At 40.9% G+C, this 23,516-nt stretch overlaps 1 non-coding gene across 1 annotated transcript; it reads right to left on the reverse strand.

Moving 5' to 3' along the window:
* Positions 1–11,843: 11,843 nt before the first annotated feature.
* On the reverse strand, positions 11,844–11,961 carry LOC120616885 (5S ribosomal RNA). Its single transcript, XR_005656713.1, has one exon. It is a non-coding gene; the product is annotated as a 5S ribosomal RNA (ribosomal RNA).
* Positions 11,962–23,516: the final 11,555 nt, after the last annotated feature.

Raw genomic sequence — 23,516 nt, forward strand, 5'->3', positions numbered from 1 at the left:
CTGAAATAAAAACCGGCTGAAGTCAAATTTGTCAGAAACAAAATGGTGTTATTTTACTTTTCACAGGGAAAAAAATGATTGTCATAATTGTCTCATTAATTTTTTAAAGTTTCAAGCAAACAACCATGTACATGATCGATTGTGAGAAGTGAACAAACAGATACGGTTTAGCATTCTAAAACAGAGCAAAATTAACATGACCTGTTTGACGTCTACAGAAGTAAAAGCTGGCACATTACTAGGAAAAGGCCACCTGGCCGTGGTCCAGTGCCTCACAGACTGGCAGTCCAGGACGAGATCCTCAATCTTGCAGCCCAGAGACCTTACCACAGTCCTAGAGGTGATCAGATTCAGGAAAAACACCTCAGGCCAAACAAACTTAAAGGCAATCAATTATGTAAAACAAAATGATATGTTTTCACTATTACTAAGTAATTTATAAGAAAATAAACAACTGCCAAGACAACTGAATACTGAACTCTTCTGGTCACTGCAACCTGCCCCACAGGGGAGCTAAAATGGAGAACAAGTGACATCAGACACATGCCCCTAGAACTGGAACCACAACAAAGGAAACTGTTGACTGGTTTTGGGGGTTTGTGCATCGCGGCGCCTCTGTCTCCCCATGAGACCATACCTGCCCTGGGGTGCCTTCCCAACAAGGCACCCTCGCCAACAGATAATGCTCACGGAGGCACCGACAAACTTCTCGTCTAATTCTTGGAGCGTTTTTGTTTTGTTTTGTTTTTTGAGTTCACTGCTGAATGACCACTTTCTCCTTTGTGGCAGAGTCATTCCTTTATTGCTTTTAGGTCATGTTATTTGCGGGGGAGGAGGAAGTATCTCTCACTCCTTTCCCTTTTGATCCATTATATACTGGTTGACTCAAAACGGTTGACCCCTCCCAAGCCAAACTCACTCTTACTGGGGCACCTTACCCATATACCACGAACAGCATGAACTTTCGTAATTGTGCTGCATAAAAAGATGGCATAAACAGGAGCCATATAAAGGCCCCAAGTCAAGCTTCATCCTGCCACTGCTTCTTAATCAGTAGTGCAATCATGCCCAAGGTATATCTCAACCCTGCAGATCTACCGGCCCACAGCGCTGTCTAAAGACACATGTTCTCTGGCCAGAAAAGGCAGGTATAATTTCACAGGCTACCTGCCCATGTTCCTCACTTCTTAGTCCTCTCCCTGCCTCCACGTGGATGGGCCCTCCCAGACAAACGCCAGGCAGCTCCTACCTGGACATCTTGACCAGTCACGCCCAGGTCCATCCTGTAGCAATGCAGAGCTCTTCCCACCGCTACTCCAGCCCCCCTTGCACCCTCCGGTCTGAGCGGACAGCCTCCTTTTCAGGCGAGCGACCCCAAGAATGACTTTCTCCCCTTAAGTGATAATGATCCATGGTCTAATAAGGTTGAGACTCTGCTCTTATGAGCCTTCATCAATGTCACACACCTACATACAGGATGGCGTGGGTCGGGTTTTGTTTTTGAACCGCGTCCACAGGGCAGCTGAAAGCGATGGAAGACGGGAAAGGAGGCGGCAGAAGCAGCGGAGGCACAAGACACCGGAGAAGAACGAAGAAAGGGACAAAACTAAAATTCACGTGCGAGTCCCTGCTATCTAGGGGACAGAAAGGAGGGGAAAGAGCAAGCCGGCCACCGACTCTATGCTGACATGTACGAAACTGTGGGGCGTGCGATCCAGACACAGTGCAGGACCTCACAACGCGAGAAACGACGGCCAGGGCATCGAAATGTCTCGTACTGTGAGTGCCTTATTACATCGGCACCTCAAAACTGGGACTCTCCGCAGACGAAACTTCTATCATTAATAACACAAGCAGCAAAAGCCATCCCCTACTCGCTGTCTTCTACCATGTCCCAGGCACAGTATTTGGCACTTTTTATCACCGACTTCATTCGATCTGCTCTAAAAGTCCTAGTGCTGAATAATTTTAAAAACGGCTCACATTAACTGAGTTGTTACTCTTCATGACAACTTTGTGAGGAAGGTACTAGTATTATTCCAGTTTACAAGTGAGAAAAGCTGAGTCAGAGAGGTTAATTAACTTGCCTAAGGTCGACAGTTATCAAAGAGTGAAGCCGGGAATTGAGGCCAGTCCGTGCGCCTGAGTGTTTAGTCACTGTCTGACGCCGTCTCTGATGGAAGCATCGCAATTTTAGACATGAGAAAAATGCAGAGAGGCTAATCCACCGAGGCCTCGCAGAAGTGCAGTGCCGGGCTGAGATTAAGCCTGCTTCACTTTATTACAACATCACTTCCCTCACTGAAACATCACACACATGTAAGTACTTACAAAGCAGGATTCCTACACTTAAGCTCAATCTCCACTTGTTTTCAAGGACTCACATCTACTTTCTCAGGGAAAAAATCTTCAGAGTGTGTAACCGGCTAGATACTGAGGTACACTCTAATGCATAAATTATTCCCTGGGAATTAATAAGGTACTTCAGGAACTTGTATTAACTCTTTCAGGCCACAGAGGTATCGTTCAGTGAAGTGAATTCTTAATTTACTGAAATAGGACCCTAGAGGTTCAGAAGCACATAATTTCCTCTGAAGGCATGGGGAGAAAAACTTGTAAGGCCATTTAGAAACATAAACGAAATTCAGAACACAATTAAAAACCAAGCTACGGGGAAACACTGTTCTAGTGGATTAGCCTTTTGCCCTCAAAAATCTGGCAGAAATGAAACTAAAAGGCGGCTGGCAATATCTAGGTCTTCTGGAAAGAAAATCACCTTGGACAGAGAATCTGGGCACAATGGCCAGGGCGTAGATGTGATTGCAGTTGTCAGAGAGAAGATGAAAGTAAAGGTTATTTTGTTCCTGCTTCATCGGGTACTTCTGGCAAAGAAGGTAAGGGCAGTGGCTTTAGGAAGGGTCACTAGGTCTCCAAGTGGCATCTCTAGCTTCCCATTCTCTCCCGCCCCCTCCCACACTAGGGGCTTCTAACCTATCAGTCTGTCTTCCAGGGCTATCCCTCCTTCTCGCTGTCTCCAAGGTAAACACTGCCAGTGCCAGATTAAATATGCTCTTTAGCCTATAAAGCTACTGCTCCACGTACTACAGACTATCAGAAGATTTATATCAAGTGTCGTCAGTGTAGTACAAAATTGCTCTAAGGAAAGCAAGAACATAAAAGAACCATTTCTGATTTGTGCAATTGGAGAGCAGTTCTTGAAGGAAGTGGCATCTAAGCAGGGCCCATAAGGACAAGTAGAATTTTCGATAATAGGCTAACATCTAGATGCAGGACATAACAAAAGGAAGCAGAAGTAACACATTAGCAAACAAACGGAAGTGAGAACACGCAGTCTTTCAGCAGCACGTAAAGCATTTAGCTGCAGACTTGGCATCTGAAGGGGAACCTTCTCCAATTCCTTTAGTCAAAAAGAACAAAGATTTCCCTCAGCTTCACTGCTAACGTGGTTTCCCATGTGGACACACTGGCTATCTTCTTACTGATTCTTATGTTCTGATCGATGGTCTACTTTAATACTTTTTCACATCTAATGTCTAACAAAGATATAACTAGCCATAATCAGCACGGCTTAATCTTTTCCTGTTCACCTTTTTTAGCTTCCTTTTTCTTAAAATAGTCTCTCCAATAATAGTACTGTCATTGTATGACACATGCTTGTAATTCTTCTCCTCCTACTGCAAGACAGTGACTAGTCAACTGCTTAGAGGCCTCGTGCCACCTGGTCATGGGAAGCCCAGTCTTTGGCCACACTGCTAAGAAGGTTCGCCTTCCAAAAATCCAGGCCTCTCGCATCCCTAAAGACCTACAAGAAACAATCTAGAAGGACAACACTTCTTCCAGTGGGCAGAGGGGCTTTGGGGAGAGAAGTCCTTAGATGTCAAACGATTTGGCTCCACATTCTGGAATAAGACCTCGTGTTCTACATAGTCAAAGAGCCCACTTAAGTGAGCTTCTCAAAGCAGCATTTTGTCCTCGAAGATGACCCCGGGCTCCAGTTCTAGAAAAGCAGAAAATGTACAAATTATAAAAACACTAAGTTTTAAAATTGTAATAATTGAGGTTTCCAAAGCTATTTGGGTCAATAATCAAAAACCTCCCAACGAACAAAAGTCCAGGACCAAATGGTTTCACTGGTGAATTGTACCAAACATTTAAAGGAGAACTAACACCAATCCTTCTCAAACTCTTTCAAAACACAGAAGAGGGAACACTTCTGAACTTACTTTATGAGGCCAGCATTACCCAGATACCAAAATCAGACAAGGATACAAGAAAATTATAGGCCAATATCCCTAATGAACATAGATGCAAAACTTCTCAACAAAATATAAGCACATCAAAATCAATAATACATTAAAGGGCTCACACACCAAGATCAAGTGGGATTTATTCCAGGGATGCAAGGATTGTTCAACTTCTACCAATCAATCAGTGTGATTCACCACATTAAAACAAAGAATAAAAATCACATAATCATCTCATAATCATCTCATAATCATCGCATAGATGCGGAAAAGGCATTTGACAAAATTCAACTATTTATGATTAAAAACTCTCAAGAAAGCAAGTACTAACATAATAAAGGCCACATGTGTCAAGTCCACAGCCAACATCATACTCAACGGTGAAAAGCTGAAAGCTTCCCCTCTGAGATCCGGAGCAAGACAAGGATTCCCACTCTCACTACTTTCCCTCGACCTGGTATCAGAGTCCTCGCCAAAGCAATTAGGCAAGACAAGGAAATAAAAGGCATCCAAATCAGAAAGGAGGAAGGAAAACTCTCTATTTGCAGATGACATGATATATGTAGCAAACCCTAGAAACTCTACCCAAAACTGTTAGAATAAACAAGTTCAGTAAAGTTGCGGGGTACCGAAAAACAATACACAAAAATCGACTGTGTTTCTGTACGCTAATAATAAACAATCAGAAAGAGTAATTAAGAAAACAATCCCATTTACAATAGCATCCAAAAAAATGCCTAGGAATGAATTTAACCAAGAAGACAAAAAGACCTATAAACTGAAGACTATAAGACACCAATGAAAGAAACTGAAGAAGATACAAATAAATAGAAAGATATTCCATGTTCATGGATGAAAGAAACTGAAGAAGACAAATAAAAGGAAAGATATTCCATGTTCATGGACTGGACTTCTGTTAAAAAGTCCAAACTTCCCAAAGCAATCTAAAGATAAAATACAATTCCTACCAAAATTCCAGTGGCATTTTTCACAAAAATAGAAATAACAATCTCAAAAACTGTATGGAACCACAAAAGACCCCAAATAGCCAAAGAAATCTTGATAAAGAACAACAAAGATGGAGACAACATGCTTCCTGATTTGAAACTCCATTACAAATTTATAAGAATCACAATAATATGGTACAGGCATGAAAACCGAGACATAGATCAATGGCACAGAATAGAGAGCCCAGAAATAAACGTACAAATACACAGTCAATTAATTTACAACAAAGGAGTCAAGAATATACAATGCGGAAAGGGCAGTCTCTATAACAAGTGGCTTTGAAAAAAATGGACAGCCACATGCAAAAGAATGACATTGCACTGCTACCCTACGAGACACACAAAAATGAACTCAAAATGGATTAAAGAACTTGAACATAAGAGCTAAAAATATAACTCTCCTGGAAGAAAACAGAGGTGACAAGCTCCTTGACATCGGTCTTGGTGATAACTTTTTGGACTTGACACCAAAACCAAAGGCGGCAAAAGCAAAAATGAACAAGTGGGACAGTATTGAACTAAAAAGCTTCTGCACAGCAAAGAAAACCATCAACAAAATGAAAAGGAAATCTGTGACATGGGAGAAAATATTTGCGAATCATATTTGATAAGGGGTTAATATCCAAAATATATAAAGAGCTCATACACTCAACAGCAAAAAACCACAAATGACTCAATTAAAAACAGGCAAAGGTCCTGAATAGACATTTTCCAAAGAATACACATGTCTGAGTTTTTCCTCCTCTCCAGAAGCCACAGAATCTTTATCTCCTGCGTTCTGAGCTTTCACAGTGACACATTTCATCGAGCTAGGCATGCAGAGGCCCATTCAACTGGAAATTCAAATTCTTCAGCTCTGGGAAAACTGCTTGTTGTATTTCTTTAATGCTGTTCTCCCTTTTACTCTTTCTTCCTGAAATTCCTACTGTTTGGTAATAAATGATAATTTTTTGAGGTTTAGAATGGTCTATTTCTTTCCAGTTGATGTTTTAAAACATGATTTTACTGTCCTTCAGGTTAAAGACTTTCCTCAGAAAAGCTGATATTTACAGGGCACTAACAAGCTGAGTGGAAGGCCAACAGGTATATGAACAGTGCTCAACATCAGCAATCACCAGGGAGATCCGAATCGAAACCACAGTGAGATATCACCTCATACCTGTTAGAATGCCTATCATCAAAATGACAAGAAATGACAAGTGTTGGTAAGGACATAGAAAAAGGGAAACCCTTGTTTGCTGTTAGTGGGAACATAAACGGTGAAGTCACCAAGGAAAATAGTATGGAGGTTCCTCAAAAAATTAAAAATAGAATCACCATACAATTTAGCAATTCCGCTTCTGGGTATTTATCTGAAGGGAACAAAAACACTAACTCAAAAAGGTATCTGCGCAACCATACTCACTGCAGCATCATTTACAATAGCCAAGACACGAAAACAACCTCAGTGTCCGCCAATGAACGAATAGCTAAAGAAAATGTGCTATATATACAATGGAGTATTATTCAGCCATAAAAAAGAAATCCTGCCATTTGCAAACAACAGGAACGAACCCTGAAGGCATTACGCTAAGTGAAATCAGTCAGGGAAAGACAAATACCATACAATCTAAATGTGGAATAAAACGAAAAAACCACCAAGACCATCTAGGAGAGCAGACTGCTGGTTGCCAGAGGCGGGCGGTAGACAAAATGGGTGAAGATGGTCAAAAGGTACAATATTCTAGTTATTAAAAAAGTGAATCCTGAAGATGCAACATACGGCATGGTGACGATAGCTAGTAATGCTGTACTGTGTATATGAAAGCTGCTAAGAGTAGATCTTCAAGATTCTCATAAGAAAAAATTATAACTATGTGTGTGATTAACTAGACTTAATGTGTTAATTCTGCAATACACACACATATTGAATCATTATGTTGTACACCTGAAACCAATATCACGTTATAGGTCAAGTGTATCTCCAAAAAGCCTAACTGGATCCAATCTCCAGAGCTGGGTTCAAATCCTGGCTCCACTACCTCAGAGCTGTGTGATCCCAGGCAAATCACTTAACACTTCCTCGGTTATGTTTAACGAGGGCAATCATGGCACCCACCTCAGGTGCCTGCTGTACGATTAAATAGCTAATGCATTTAAAACGTCTGGCATAAGTGCTTAATAAATGTTGGCTCAAATCATTGCTACCACGATGGCCCTGGGAGCACAGGACATTTGGAGAACCGTGAATGGTTTCCTGTGACAGGACCACAGCTTCCTGGTGTGCAGCAGTGGCAGGAAGAAGCCGGCATAAGGCGGAGCCTAAGAGGAAGGCAAGAGCCAGACACGCGGCCTTTGGGGAAGCATCGCTGGAGCAGCCCACGCGACACTTCGCAGTGACCTGGAGAGGGCCTCGCCGCCGCCAGCAGCGCCAGGCTTAGACGGCAGACAAACTGGTGGGACTCGCCTCTTTACTGGGAACGACATGTAGACACAATCAAGTTCATTGTGAGCAGCAGTCCTGCCTGCTTACTAGCCTGACTTTCATTCTGAAGACAGCAGGGACCCCCTGCAAGATTTTAAGAAGAGATGAGGTATTCTAAGCAGCAGGTTAGAAAAATTGAGACCCTAAATCTTAAAAATTAGGCCCAAACCAAATACAGTTTATCCAGGAGTACAAGCACCAGAAACATCTAATGACGGGGCTCTTCTAAAAGAAATGTTTTTGTTATTACGCTTAAAAGGAGCGAAAACAAGAATGGTATAAACATGTGATGACAGTGTGATTCCGACAAGCTGAGCACGGTGACCACTGATGTCACAGCAGCCCACGCTGCACGATCTAGACAGGGTGGTGTGCGCCGCAACGGAGAGATCAAAAGTTACTGCCAGAAGCTCTCTGATGTGAAAAAAATCTCATAAGTTTCACGGTACAAGGTCATTTACTGCCAAGGAGAACGTACTCCAGGGAAAAAGTGAAACAGGAAAGCAAAAAGGAGAGGCCCGACCTCAGTAAACAGACCCGCGAAGGGCCTTCCAAGGACCCGCCCCGGAACTGGGGTTTCTATCAACGCATCACAAGTTCTGAAAGTGAGGGTCCCATACTCCTACCTTCATCACGAAGAATCTTCCGCAAAAACGAAAACTCATGTCATTGAATGCTATTAAGTTGTTGCATTAAAAAAAAAAAATCTCATGAAAAATCGCGCTTCTTGTTGTAGGAATAAGCAGAATATGCTTATTGTGTTTTTAAATCACTAGCTGGGGCTTTGTGTAATTTTTTCAGGAAACCTGATCTCATAAAACGACAGCTATTTTAGTTTATTTACGCGACACGTCTGTGTTGAATTAAAAGGTGAGCTCAGTCTCTCTGTTCTCATTTGTCTCTCAGGACGTGTGTCAAACAGCCTTTCAGTCCCTGCGCTCTGAAGACATTCGAACCGTGGAAAGGCTGTTAATCCAGAACAAGTCAGGTCCGCGAGAAACCGGGAAGCGGATAGTTTTATCGGCATCAACGTTTTCAGTAACAATAAATCATCTGAAATACAAAATCCTCAAAACCCAAAACACGGTTCGCAGCGGAATGCCTTCCCGGGCCTACAGCGCAGTCACGATCCCCTCTGCTCCGGAAAGCCCCCGCGCTCGGCAGCAGAGAGTCGGGACTCTCGTTGACATTTTTTCCAGTATTTTCAGTTTTCAGTCTGTAATAAAGCACATCAGTCCCAATCACATGGAGACTACATTTGTACATACCGAAGTCCCCCAACACAGTGGCCTGTGTAGTCAGTTTACTGTGTGCTGCATAGTGCCTGAAATCAGGTGTCTGGTGACATCGCCCCGAGGGCGGGTACGGCCAGCAGTGCCCACGCCGCTAACCGCAGAGGCTCACGCTCCCTGTTCTGCACGTGCGAGCTCCCACGTCCACTCACAGAGACGCACCACCAAGTGCACTTCTGCACACACACGCGCCAAGGTGACTTACACACCAGAGAGGGCTCGGGCACGGTGGGCTGAAACGTGCTTTCAGCATGCCGTTCGACTCGCTTCGGGCCGACGAACGAAGACACAATATCCACCTATTCTGAGATCGAATGTAATTTAAATATTTGTTGCAAATTAGGGGGTTGTTCTTTTCCATTTATGGTAATAACGAGAGCAGCTCTCACATTTTTATTCAGCTTGGAAATAAACTTCCTACAATTCTTTTAAGCTTTTATATCAGTATAAAGCTCATCTTGAACTGCAAGAGAAACTATTCTTAAAAGCTATTAACTGCTGCTACTTAAGTAAATCCAAATTCGCTCATATCACGTAACTGAAAGAAAGCACAGGAAAAACTGGATCCTAAAGCCCACGCGACTGCACACACCACTCACAACCCTCGACCTCTTTGCTGTGAGGACCACCCATGCCTGCTGGTGAACTCCACTGGGAATCAACGTTGAGATGCCCACAGGGTGCGGGAGGTCTAATGACAAGCACTTAAAGGACAATAAGGAAAGCTGTATTTGAGTCCAAAAACATTGTTTGGAGAGTCAAAGAAAGCATCACGAAGAGAAGTTTCTAGCATGAACTGCTGGGCACCCGGCAGACAGGAAAGCTGTTTGGTCCGAGGAAGAAGCGGGAGCAAAGTGGCCAAGGCCAAGGCTGCTGGGGCAGGTCGCAGACCGCAACGGTCCGCGGTGGTCTGAGGCAGGCTCCGTACAAAGAAAATGCAGGGTAGGTCTGTTTCCAGGTTCTCTTTGTAAAAAATTATCATGTACATATACTTTATAAAGAACTTATATATCTTACAGGGGCTCTACACGCTGTCTGTGCGTGCCTGTGTGTAACAGCACACACCGTTTCGTGCAGTTTTAGTGGTCTTCCCGTTGATCTCCTTCTCTCCCCTCCCTTGCTAACACTTAATATGGACCCTGTGTATTTTTCTCCATCATATAATCATATACATCCACATATCACAGAGACTTTGTCATTATTTGTATCAAGAAGGTAAGATCGGGATACGCGTACCTTTTTGCAATTTGATTTTCACACTTAGCACTTCATAAACGGTCCTCCAAGCATCTGACATAGCTCTACTCCTATCCCGTGGCTATACACGGTCTTCACAAGTCGTAGTTTATTCGGCCCTACCTCTGTTAACGGTCGTTACCTTTGTTTTCTATCATCTCTGCAAGCGCTGCCACAATAAAACATTCTCTTCCTGTCTTGCACGCGGGTAGTTACCCTGTGAGACTGAGTCACGAGAGTGGAAGCAAAGTTGAAGGACAGGTGTATGTGACGTATATTGAAACGTATGTAAAGAATTTTAATAATTGATGTTGCTAGATCGCTTTCCCAAAAGCCAGTATCAAATCATGTTGCTGCCTTTTCTCCACAACCCCGCCACCAACCGATGTGACAGCTTTTTAATTTGGTTTGGCCTCATTGTCACTTTATTTTGCATTTTTCTGCTTAATAGTGACAACTAGTGAAATCCACCAGCTTTCCACCTTGGTGACCATTTACACTTGCTCCTCTATGATTCGATTAATCACGTATGCCTATTTTATCAATTGTTTTCTTAATGTCAATTTTTAATAGTTCTTTATTATAAACATATTATTCCTTTACCATTTGAGTTGCAAATAACTTCCCAAATATATCATGTTTTCTCTATATTTTACAATAAAACTGTTGAGATTTTGTATCACCAAATGTGCTGCCTTTTACGAGTTCTGAGTTTTCAGTCTTAGTTGAAAAAGATGCCCCTGGCTTCTATTTCACACATATGTCTCTGAGACCATCTTATATAATTGTTTTCATTTTTATACTTGTCTTTAATCTATTTGGAATTTGCTCATATATAATTTTTATTATGACTTTGTTATGTTTTTACATTATTTACAGATATAATTTTATGTTTTAAAGTCTCCAATTTTATCTTCTTCCAGATGGATAGCCAGTTGTAACTCCGTCACTTCTCATCTGTCCCTTTCCCGCTGACTTGAACTAGTACTATCTTTGCTGTAGATTACATTCTCACATGCTGGAATCTAAACATCTCTTCGGTTCTGCTGACCTGTTTTACTATTCCAGCGGAAACACCATACTACTAAAGCATACGGCTTTCTACACAAAGCAAATTCTCCTCCAGTCTTTACTTAATACTATTCTTGGCCAAGTTCGGACGTTTATCCTTCCATACATACTTTAAAATCGTTTTTATCAAATCAGTAGTAATAGGTGTATTCATGTTTCCTACTTCCTTTAGGTTGTTTTTGATAGTTTATAATTAGCCAAAAAATTGTTCCTCTTAATTTTCGAATCGTTCTCCTTAATTTGTGATTTTGTCATATAAACTTGTAGTGTTTTCTTCTGATTCTTTTACACCCTGTTTTTGTGGTTGCGTCTTTTTGCTGTCTCCAAGAATGACAACTTCTACTCTTTTCTCATCAGTGTCATGAGGGAGATATCTATTTTGTTACTCTTCCCCAAGAACTGGGTTTTATTTTTTTTTATTTTAATTTTTTAGGCGAGGCAACCCTTGGCTGACCTCACAGACTGCAAGGACCTTGTCAGCTTACAGTCCCTTATATTTTACTTTTTACGCCTACGGCACCTGGTCTTCCAAGTGGTCTCCCATCCAAGTACTAACCAGGCCCGACCCTGCTTAGCTTCCGAGATCAGACGGGATCAGGCTCGTTCAGGGTGGCGTGGCCGTAGACAAGAACTGGGTTTTAGATTTATGTATCTGTTGTACTTTATCTATTTCCTTAACTTCACTTCTTAACTTTATTAATTCCTTCCCAGTTTCTTTGGGTATATGTTCATATGCTGTTCTAATGGCCTAAAACTGGATATGTGGCATAGGACTTGAACAGACATTTCTCCAAAAAAGATACACGTATAGGTAATAAGCACGTGAAAAGATGTTCAATATCGTTCATCATAAAAGAAATGCAAATCAAAAGTACAATGAGATACCACCTCACACCCATTAGAATGGCTACTACCCACCCCACCACTTACACTCCATCTTCATCACAAAAAAAAAAAAAAACAAACCAGAAAATAAGTGTCAGTGAGGGTGGGGAACAATTGGAGCCCTTGTACCCTGTTGGTGGGAATGTAAAATGGTGCAGCCACTATATAAAATGATAGAATGAGTCCTGCAGGATGTTTTTGTTTTGTTTTGTTTTGTTTTGTTTTTTGCGCATGTATTATTTATAGTTCATAGATCTTTTCTTTCGGTCCTTGAAAAATGATGTTAGTCCCTTCTGGCCTCCATGGCTCCAGATGAGAACCTCCTCTCATTTAAGTCCTGTGTCATTGTTCTCTAGCTACTTTCAATAGTTTTCTTTTGTCTTTACTTTAATTATGATGTGTCTTGGCACAGATTTCTTTGAGTTTACGCTATTTGGAATTCAACCAGTTTCTTAAGTCTGTAAGTTTGGCTTTGACCAAATTTGGGAAGTTTTCACATTTCTTCAAATATTTTTCTGGTCTCACTCTCTCCTTTCCTTCTGGACTGTGTGGACATGCCTATCAAGTGTTATTGTCTCACGGGTCTGTGAGACTCTTAAAACTTTTTTCAGCCTATTTCCTGTTGTTCACGTTGGGCGAATTCTACTGATTTATATACGAGTTCACTGATTCTGCTCTCTGTATCTCCAACTCCACTATTGAGTCCATTCAGCATGATCTTTTAATTTCAGTCATTTTTAGCTCTATAATTTCTTTTTGGTTCTTTTTAATAAATTCCTTTTCTACTTTTTTATTTATTGTAAGAGAAGTTGTAAGAGCTTGTTAAAACTTTTTTATGGCTGTGTTCAAATCTGTGCCAAATAAACATCAGTGTTGGCACCTGTTGACTGTTCTTTCTTATTCATGAGTGATTTTCCTGGTTCTCGGTATGATGAGTGACTGCATCCTGCAGGTTTTTGTTAAGAAACCCTGGATCCCATTTCACCTTCCTTTAGTCTGCAGTCCCCCTATTAAGGTGTAATGCCAGGGCTGGTTAAATCTCATCGCAGCTGGTTGGCCCTGTTCACACCACATGGTAGGAAATCTGAAGTGCCACCTGATTCTGCCAGACAGGAAATATGAGATCAGCTCCTTGATCAGGCAGAGCTCCAACCGCCAGGTGGGGGACTGGAGCACGCTGCCTGATTTCAAGGAGTGTGTGGGGAGGGCAGGGGCATGCGTGCAAAGTCAATTCCTTGCTCAGCCCCGCTGAAAATGTGTATCAGCGTGGGATTCCCTTGGTGTTTGCAAGGAGCAGGGCGAGTGTTGCCAAAAAGGTTGTCCTGATATCGTCCTTTCCCCGTCCTTTGGGAGAACGGGCTCTTCGTGGAGCTTTTCTCCTGTGCCTGTTCAGGGCTGGAAGCTTCTGCGGTGCCCTGAGGCAGATGGGCGCCCATAAGGAAACCCAAGGAACTCGCCCTCTCGTCATGAAGGCCCCCGGTTCCTAGACTGTCTGCCGCCTTCCTTCCACTGTTCAGTCCCCTGCGCTGTTTGTCGCGTTCTCTCCGGGGATTCTGAGCTGTAAGAGGGTGGAGCTCGCAGGAATGGCAGAAGAGGACGTCTCCGGCCCACTCCCATTTGTTCCTTTCATCTTACTTTGTATGTCCTACTGATCCCACTTTCCTTTTCCTAACTCCTATGGGTCTGGTCAGATGCCATTCGTTCCATTTTTTTGTTTAATTTACAAGTTACATATTTGTGTCATTCCTTACTGCTTTCTTTCTCTTACCCGTAGTAGTGACCAGCCACATACTTTACTGTTTCTTACACCTGCTCTCCACAAAGACAGTTTATACTTCGATCTTCCACACTCAGACAGGACCTTCGGAATAATTTCAAAGTCCCCACCTTCCATTCAGCAATGATTTGAGCACCTACTTTGCATCGAAGAAAGCACAGGGGAGGGAGCAAAACAAAGTTCTACCCTCATGAAGCTTTTATTCTAGTGGGGAACAGAAATGTGTGTGTGCGTGTGCGTGTCTGTGAGTGTGCGTGTCTCTGTGTATATGTGTGTCTGTATGTGTGAGTGTGTGTGCATGTGTGTGTGCGTAGAAGAAGTTTAGTAAGCCAGATGGAGCCAGGAGGCAAGGTCAGAAACATAGCCAGGTCCACACGCATAGAGACTTGCAGGCCGCACACAGCGAGGACTCTGAATTGTACTCTAAGCGCAACAGGATTTACACGCTAAGTGAGCAGCGGAAAGGCACGACCAGACGTACCCCCTCTGGCCGTCTGTTCCCGATCCAGGATTGAATCTGAAGGGAGAGCCAACAGAATTTGTTAATGGACCGAACATGAGAAATGAGACAGAGAAAATCGAGGCTTACTCCAAGCCCTGCGGCCTGCGATACTGGGTAAATTAAGATGCCATTTATCAAGATGGAGGACATTGGGTAAAGGGAAGATTTAGTGAGGAAAAATAAAACCAAGACTTTGGTTTTAGACATATTAGGTGTGAGAAGATCTGAGATATGTAAGAGGAGCTCAAAGGTCACTGAAAACATAAGTGTAGGTGTCTTGGGGACGCTGGAACCAGGGAGGAGATGGCCCGCAAAGACAGAGGGAAAGGCGGGCCGGGCCCTCAGGCGAGCAGACGGTTCGACAAAGGGAACGAAGGCTTTTGGTCACTCCTGTGAGTGACGTGTCCTGGACTCCGAGAGAAGACAAGTTTTCTAGAAGGAAAGAGTAATTTGATGGAGCCAATGCTCACGAGAGGTTGTTTCTGGGGCCTCGAGCTAGTCTTATTCCCGCCTCATCCTTGTCCCTTCACCTCGTGGACCCCGTTCCGTGAGTCCACGTGTCCCTGGCTCTTGTGTCCTTTTCCTCTATTCCACGCAGTGCTGCTGCAGCTACTCACGGCCATCTGAAAAGGGCGCAGGGAAGACGGGAAGAATGACTGAGCCGGGGCCGTCGGGGGCCATGCCACCACCCTTCTTTCAAGCTTAGGTTCCAGTCAACTACTACGAGTAAAAAGAGCCGCGGGAGAGTAGGAATTCCCGCCGTAAGTGGCAGAAGAATTACCCTGTCAGGGCAAGGGAAAGGACGGCAGGGCCATGCTGGCAAACCAGCGCCGGTTTGGAAAGCAGACATTTGCGGAAACATTGTAGACCGACTCACTTGAACCCACGCCAGGCTTCCACGAGCGGAATGCAGACCGGAAGGCCGACCGTGGCACTTCCCAGCTCTCTGGCTCTGGGCTCTGAACTAGACTTCAGTTGTGCCAACCATATTGCGACAAACACGAACCATACAAAACATGTATCTGTGTGATACGACTGAGTTAAGACAGAAATTGAATTAAGAGGGGACAGAAACACAGTGGGACATATCCGGCCTGCTCTCGTGGATGGAGCTAAGCAGCAACATCCGCTTCGCCATCGGCTTGACCGGGTTGGAACATGGGCTCCCCCGGAAGCCCAGTTCTGCAGGGCGGATCTGGGACTTGCTCCCGGCGGGTAAGTCTGCGTATATTTTTAAGCCCCCCTCAGCAATTCAGCAAGATCTTTAACTCCCTGTAATAAATCCCTTTCCGTTTAAAGTAGGAAGAATTGGATTCTATTTACAACTGAACCTTGCCCGATACGAGCAACAGTCCTCAAAATTGTTCTAATTCACCCCGAAGTGCCGAGCAACGTGACCACAAGGGCAGAAAAGGTGAGGAGTTTATGTTGGCTGGGAATATGACAGGACAGATTAAAGAAGCATAGAGACAAAGCAGGTCAGCGTACTGATGTGAGAGTCAGCAAGGACCCTGGAATCCGGGCTGAGTATGGAAGGGAAGAAAGCCCCACTTCGGCAGAAGCCAGAGATAATCGAAGACACACAGACGTGGAGGCCACTAAAGGCAGAACTGAAATTCCACAGCCGCGGGAAATACACTTCTTTGGTTTTGTTAAAGGGTAACAGACGATTATGAAATGTAATGAACACCTTTTCAGAAAGTGGAATGTTCCTTTCATGTACCACTTGTCCACACTCTTCAGAAGCCAGCGGACTCCCCAGAAACAAGAAATTCCAGATATTCCACAAGTAGTTTCTGAGCATCGTAGTTTTGCCAATTACTGGCTCCACCGGCTCTGTGCATTTCGGCCCTCATTAGGAATCAGGCACCCCCAGAGCAACAGAAATACAGCTCCTAATTTCTTAAGCAAGAGATCTGAACTCATTTGCAGCATACCTGTGAGAATGCCAAAGTCAAATACACTGCCTCAGGTAGCGGCCTCTTCCTTTCTTGGCCATGCCCTTATAAAAGGTTACGACATGCTGACAAGGAGAAATGCAAGAGCCTTTTCTGGACAATGAAACCCATTCCCCAGGCTCCAGTTAGCCTTCAACTGTAATCAATGGTAATGTCTAAGTGGTCAGCTGAATCGCTGCTTAATTTAAAATGTTAATATTATGTAGGCACTTTCAGTGATATGAGAATCATGTAAAAAATAAATAAATAAATAAATAAATAAATAAATAAATAAATAAATAACCAAGAACTTGCAGATTGACCAAAAATACTTCTTGTATCTATTTCTGGGGTGGGAGGGGAGTTATTCAGAAATATAAACACCTTATTGGCTAATGTCAGAACCTTCCAAAGTCTTACTGTCCCCCATAGCACATGATGACATTCCTAGAAACTGTTCCAGCTTCTACTAACTTTAATTTAATTATGAAATGCAAAGTCTTTCTAGGGCCTAGAAATATAATTACTTCTGAAATAAATGGTAAGCCATTCACATTTATTATAAATGGAAATTTTTGTTTTTCCAAATAAATAACAGATTCTATTATCATTCCTTTATATTTACTCTGACTTCACTCTAGAAGTTATTATTCATTAAAGATGTGAAGGAGGGCAATTTTTAAGTTCTTGTATCCTATTGAATCATATTCTTTTCCACCCACGAAATAAGAATTTTTATCTACCAAGGTACAATGCCAGAATAACAGGAATAATGCGAGAACAATTTATAGCACGGATGCTAAAGGATGGGTCCCTGCTGGGAGTAATTTGTACAGCTTTAGCCATACTTATCAGTAAGCTGTGCCATGTACATTAATTATCCAGAAAAAAGTGAGATTTCACACTGCAATAAAGAAAAAAGTTTTTAATTTTCTGTGAATGACCAAAATAAATTGGTTTAAGTTCCAAAAAAAATTTCAGTTATCAATTAGTGTCGTTCAAAATTTTAGAGGTTAACTTTTAAGATAATAATAGTTTGGATTAAATGTTTTTTTAACCTGCAATAAATTAATCACTATCTTCTTAACATAAAGAGGAGGCTTAACACTAATCAAAATAAGACATGAGAAAGCTACACTGTAAAATTGCAAAAGTAGAATTTTTAGTATATATCAAGTAATAACAAATGTTTTGCCATAAATATGCAAACTCCATTGCAATGTCACATTTTACTGTAAAAGCTAGATAAATTTTCTTATAAAAATATATTTACCCATACTTCCAAGTAAAATATTTAAGTCAACTTAGTTGGTGCTGCCTTAGAGTAGGCTGCACCTAAGATCATCTCAAGGCATGATTGGTTGAGAAAACATGTTGCCTGTTTCCGATCTGATGAACTCAGTATCTAAAAGAAAGGTGTTTCATCAAGCAAATGCATCAACTAAAAAGGTATGTTCGGCAAAGACACCAAAAGCATAAGCGACAAAAGAAAAAAATAGATAAATTAGGCATTATCAAAATTAAAAACATTTGTGCTTCTAAGAATACCAAGAAAAAAGTGAAAAGAAACCCAAAGAATGGGAGAAAATATTTGGAAATCATATACCTGATAAGACACTTGTATCTAGAATAACTACTGTAACGCAATATTAATTTTAAAATGGGCAAAGTACCTGAATACATATTTCTCCAAAGATATGCAAATGGCCAATAATAACACACATGAAAAAATGCAAAACCTTATTAGCAATCAAGGAAATGTGAGTCAAAACCACAGTGAGAAACCACTTCACATCAATTAAGATGGCTATAATTTAAAAATTCTTTTTAAAAAGCTGAAAATAACAAGTGTTGCCAAAGATCTGGAGAAACTGGTACCCTCACACACTGCTAATGGAATATGATCACTTTGGAAACAGTCTGGCAGTTCCTCAAATGCTAAACATCGAGTTATCACGTGACCTAGCAATTCCACTCGTAGGTATATAACCAAGAGAAATGAAAACATATGTCCACACAAAAAGTTGGATATGGAAGCATTATTCTTAACCACCAAAAAGTGAAAACAACACAAATATTTGTGTATCAACTGATGAATACATAAAATGTGGCCTAGCCATACAATGGAATACTATTCAGCTCTATGAAGGAATGAAGTACTGATACACACTACAAGGTGGATGAACCCTGAAAACATGATGCTCAGTGAAAGAAGCCAGACACAAAAGAACCACATGTTATATGACTCTATTATATGACATGTCCAGAATAGGCGAATATAGAGAGACAGAAAGTAGGTTGGCCCACAGCTAATGTCATACTCAATGGGAAGAAGCTAAAAGCATTTTTCTTAAGATCAGGAACGAGACAAGGATGTCCACTTTCACCATTTTTATTCAACATAGTATTGGAATTCCTAGCCCAGCAATCGGACAAGAAAAAGACATAAAAGGCATCCAAATTGGAATGGAAGAAGTAAAACTGTCATTATTTGCAGATGACATGATATTACATGTAGAGAATCCTAAAGATTTCACACACACACACAAAAACCTATTACAACTGATAAATGAACTCAATAAAGTAGCAGGATACAAAATTAATATTCAGATATCAGTTGCATTTTTATAAACCAATAACAAACGATGAGAGAGAAATTTAAAAAATGATCTCATTTACAATTGCATCGAGAGAAGGAAAAAAAAGCCTAGAAATAAACTTAACCGAGAAGGTAAAAGTTTTTGCACAGCAAAGGAAACCATTAACAAATTTTCTGTACTTGGAAAATTATAAGACACTGAAGAAAGATATTGAAGAAGATGCAAATAAATGGAAGGCTATACCATGTTCATAGATAGGAAGAACTAACATTATTAAAGTGTCCATACTACCCAAAGCAATCTACTAAATTTAGGGATTCAATGCAATCCCTATCAAATACCAACGGCATTTTTCACAGATCTAATTTTAGAATAATCCTAAAATTTATATGGAACCACCAAAGACTCTGAATAGCCAAAGCAATCTTGAGAAAGAAGAACAAAGCTGGAGATGCTACACTACCTGATATCAAACTATACTACAAGGCTATAGTAATCAAAACAGGATGGTACTGGCATAAAAACAGATATATAGATCAATGAAACAGAATAGAGAGCCCAGAAATAAACCCACACTGAGATGTTCAATTAACCTATAACAAAAGAAGCAAGAATACACAGTGGGGTAAAGACAGTCTCTTCAACAAATGCTGTTGGGAAACTGGACAGATACATGCAAAAAAAAGAAGAAGAAGAAGAAGAAGAAGAAAAAGAACACCCTACAAGAATTTTTCTAACACCCTACAAGAATAAACTCAAAATGGAGTTAAATATAAGACTTAAATATTAACTTAAATATAAGACCCAAAACCATAAAACTAGAAAACATTAGGCAGTAAACTCTCTGACATTAGTTGTAGCAATATTTTTGTTATACATCTCCTCAGGCAAAGAAAACAAAAGAAAAATAAAGAAATGGGACTACATCAAACAAAAAAGTTTTTGCACAGCAAAAGAAACCACCAACAAACAAAAAGACGACCTACTGAATGGGAGAAGCTATTCACCAATGATACATCCAATGAGGTTTAATATCCAAAATGCATAAAGAACTCAAAAAACAACAACGAAAATCTAACTAAAAAATGGGCAGAAGATGTGAATAGCCATTCCTCCAAAGAGAACACAGATGGCCAATAGACGTATGAAAAGATGCTCAGTATCACTAATCATTGGAGAAATGCAAATTAAAACCACAATAAGATATCACCTCATACCTGTCAGAATGGCTATCATCAATAAATCAATAACCGACAAGGGCTGGTGAGGATGTGGGGAAAAGGGGCCCCTCATATAGTGTTGGTAGGACTGCAAATTGGTGCAGCCACTATGGAAAAGTCTGGAGGTTCCTCAAAAAATTAAGAATAGAACTGATCTATGATCCAGCAATTCCACTTCTGAGTATTTATCTGAAGAAATCCAAACACTAATTCAAAAAGATATATTCATCCCTATGTTCACTGCAGCATTATTTACAATAGCCAAGATACAGAAGCAACCTAAGTGCTCATCAAGAGACGATTTGATAAAGATATGGTACATATGTTCCATGGAATGTTACATGGCCATTAAAAAATGAAATCTTACCATTCACAACAATGTGGATGAACCTAAGGGCATTATTCTAAGTTAAATAAGACAAAGACAAATGCCATATGATTTCACTTATTTGTGGAATCTAAAAAATCAAAATGAATAAACAAACAAAACAGAAACAGACTCATAGATACAGAGAACATTTTGATGGCTGCCGGATGGAAGTGGGTTAGAGAGTTGGGTGTAAAAGGCGAAGGGATTAAGAAGGGCAAATTGGCAGTTACAAAATAGCCATGGGGACGTCAGGCACAGCACAGGGAATACAGTCGATAATACTGTAACAACCGTGAATGGTGCCACGTGGGTACTACACTTATCCAGGGGATCACTTCGTAAGTTACCTAAATGTCTAACCACTACGCTGTACACTTGAAACTAATATTGAATGTCAAGTGTAATTGAAAAAAAAATTTTTAAGTAAGTAGGTTAGGGGCCAATCTAATTAACCACAAATTAGATTAGATTGAGTTCGATTCAATTTGATTAGGGGGTTAAGCTAATTAACCCCCAGGACTTGAGGACGGAGGGATTTTAGCAAAGGAGTGTGATGTCTCTTTTATGGGTCATGGAAATGTTCTAAAACTGACTGTTAATGGTTGCACAGCTCTGTGAATATAATAACAGCTACTGAATTTTCTACTTTACTGAGGGAATTGTACGGTATGTGAATTATATCTCAAAAGCCATTTAATAAAGTATGTAAACATGGAGCTTGCTTCCTCCCAAGATCAAAATGAAGAGGCGGGAGGATCTCTTCCTCCTCCAGTTCGTGAGCGTGCCTTGGGAAGGTGGTCCAAAGGCATGAGAGCCGGTAGGCGTAGCAACCCCTGTCTGCAAAACAAGAATGACCTGACTCATACATACGCAAATTATATTTTCAATTTAAATCTGTCATTAAAAAAGGTTAATTAATTTAAATGAAAAAGCTTAATGTCCGTTCTATTAAAAACATACCTAGGTGACAAGGAGGGAATGAAGAGCATTCATGAACACAGTAAAAAGATATGCTGGTGAGACCTTTTATTTGGATAATTCGGCACTGTCGATATGTTTAGATTTATATATCCCACATTTCTGTACTAAGAATCTGTGTTTTGAATTTTCTTGCAAAAATATGTCAAACTACACATATGAAACTGTTCAGTGAATGATCATTTCTAATAATAAACAAACGACCTACAGGTCCATAAAGGACTGACTATGAAAGCTATGATAAACACGGAACACACGGTGACAAGAACACAGATCTGTGATGCACTTACAGAAAGGTCTCTAAGACATATATATGAAAAAACAATGGACGATTTAAAGAATATATAATCCAATTTGTATAATTTTCAAAATACGCATACTGATAGGAATAAAAATTGGGTGGAAAATACATCAAAAATTTAACAATAGTTACCTTTGGGTAGAAGGATTGGGGGAAAGAGACATTTTTAACACAACACTTTTTCTGCTATTTTTTTTAACTGAGTTGTTGCTCTTTTTTACAAATGGATACATTTGTAAGCCATACCGCCTTTCTTTCTGCATGAAGTTTGTGACGTGGCTTACAATACAAGCCACCGAGATCACTCGAACTAGGATGTTAGCATGATCTAAAATGAAATCATCATCATTTACAAGCAACTTCAATATAGATGCCTAAAAGCAAATTCAAAGAGCTCATAAATGTAGACCTTAAAATAGGCCCGATTCTGTTTTATGATACATTACTTCATTTCAAATAATTTAAAATAACACTATAATGTACTAATCAGATTGAATAAAGTGAAAGATTTTAAAATATGTCATTTGCCTCTAGAAGACATCTCTTTGTTCGACAGTTATATTTTGACTATATATTTCAACATTATTCTTTCCGTTTTCAGAAAGAACGTTAAACATGTACAGAATAATAATACCATACTAGTAACACGTTATTCTAGGCAGTCCTGTATTGAATATGTTCTACATATTAATCTAATTTTCTCAGCCTCTGCGGGTATGAACAGAGGAAAACTATTATCGTCCTCTTTTTATACGTGCATAGTGATCAGGCAGCAAAGCACACAGTATATCATTGAACCTATGAAAAAATTATATTTTAGGTACAAAAACCCTTTGGGCCAGAAGTGTTCCAGAATTCAGACTTCCTTAGGTTTTGGAAGGGTAATAATACAGCATTACATAATAGCCCCTTGGGGTATGGAAAAGCGCACTGTAATCAAACACGTTACTATTTCTGCAAAGAAATGTATGAAAATTCACAGCAAGTGGGACAGAGACATATCCGTTCAAGTCGAGTGTTGCCTCCAAATGACTTATGAAAAACATTTCAGAACTTTTATTTTGAAACGATAGGTACAGGATTCTGGGCCTGTAGCGGGCAGCTTCCTAGCTGGAAAATGTTTTTTCCTCTGAAGAGTATTTTCTTGTACAGCAAAATCACTCTAAACCTCCGGGCCAAATCCTTGTTTGAAGAGATGGGTGTGTGAAGTACAACCTGACAAGGGTCATCTCGGGTTATCATTTGTGCCACGTGACTGATCACTTGCTGTCCTCAGCTGTACGTAAATAAAACCAGTGAAAGCTAAGTATGAGGAGCCAGAGAGAGAGAGAATTTATTGCCACTTAATTGGCGACTTCTTCCAGGTTACCCTGAAGCCCTCCCCACGACACATCTTCAGACAGCTGTCACCACTCAGCACCCTCCTCCCTCAGCCTAGACTTCTCCAAACTGAGGAGCCCCGCCTGGCTCCTTCAACCATTCGCTATATGATGCTGTTCCCTAATTTCACACCCTGGTCACTCTCTTCTGGATATGCTCATTTGTCAATTCCTTCTGAAAATGTCACACCCTGGACCAAGCGTTGTAGATATTATCTAACCAGCACGAGGT

The sequence above is a fragment of the Pteropus medius genome, unplaced genomic scaffold, assembly GCF_902729225.1.
Source record: "Pteropus medius unplaced genomic scaffold, Ma_sr-lr_union100, whole genome shotgun sequence".
Lineage (NCBI taxonomy): Eukaryota > Metazoa > Chordata > Mammalia > Chiroptera > Pteropodidae > Pteropus > Pteropus medius.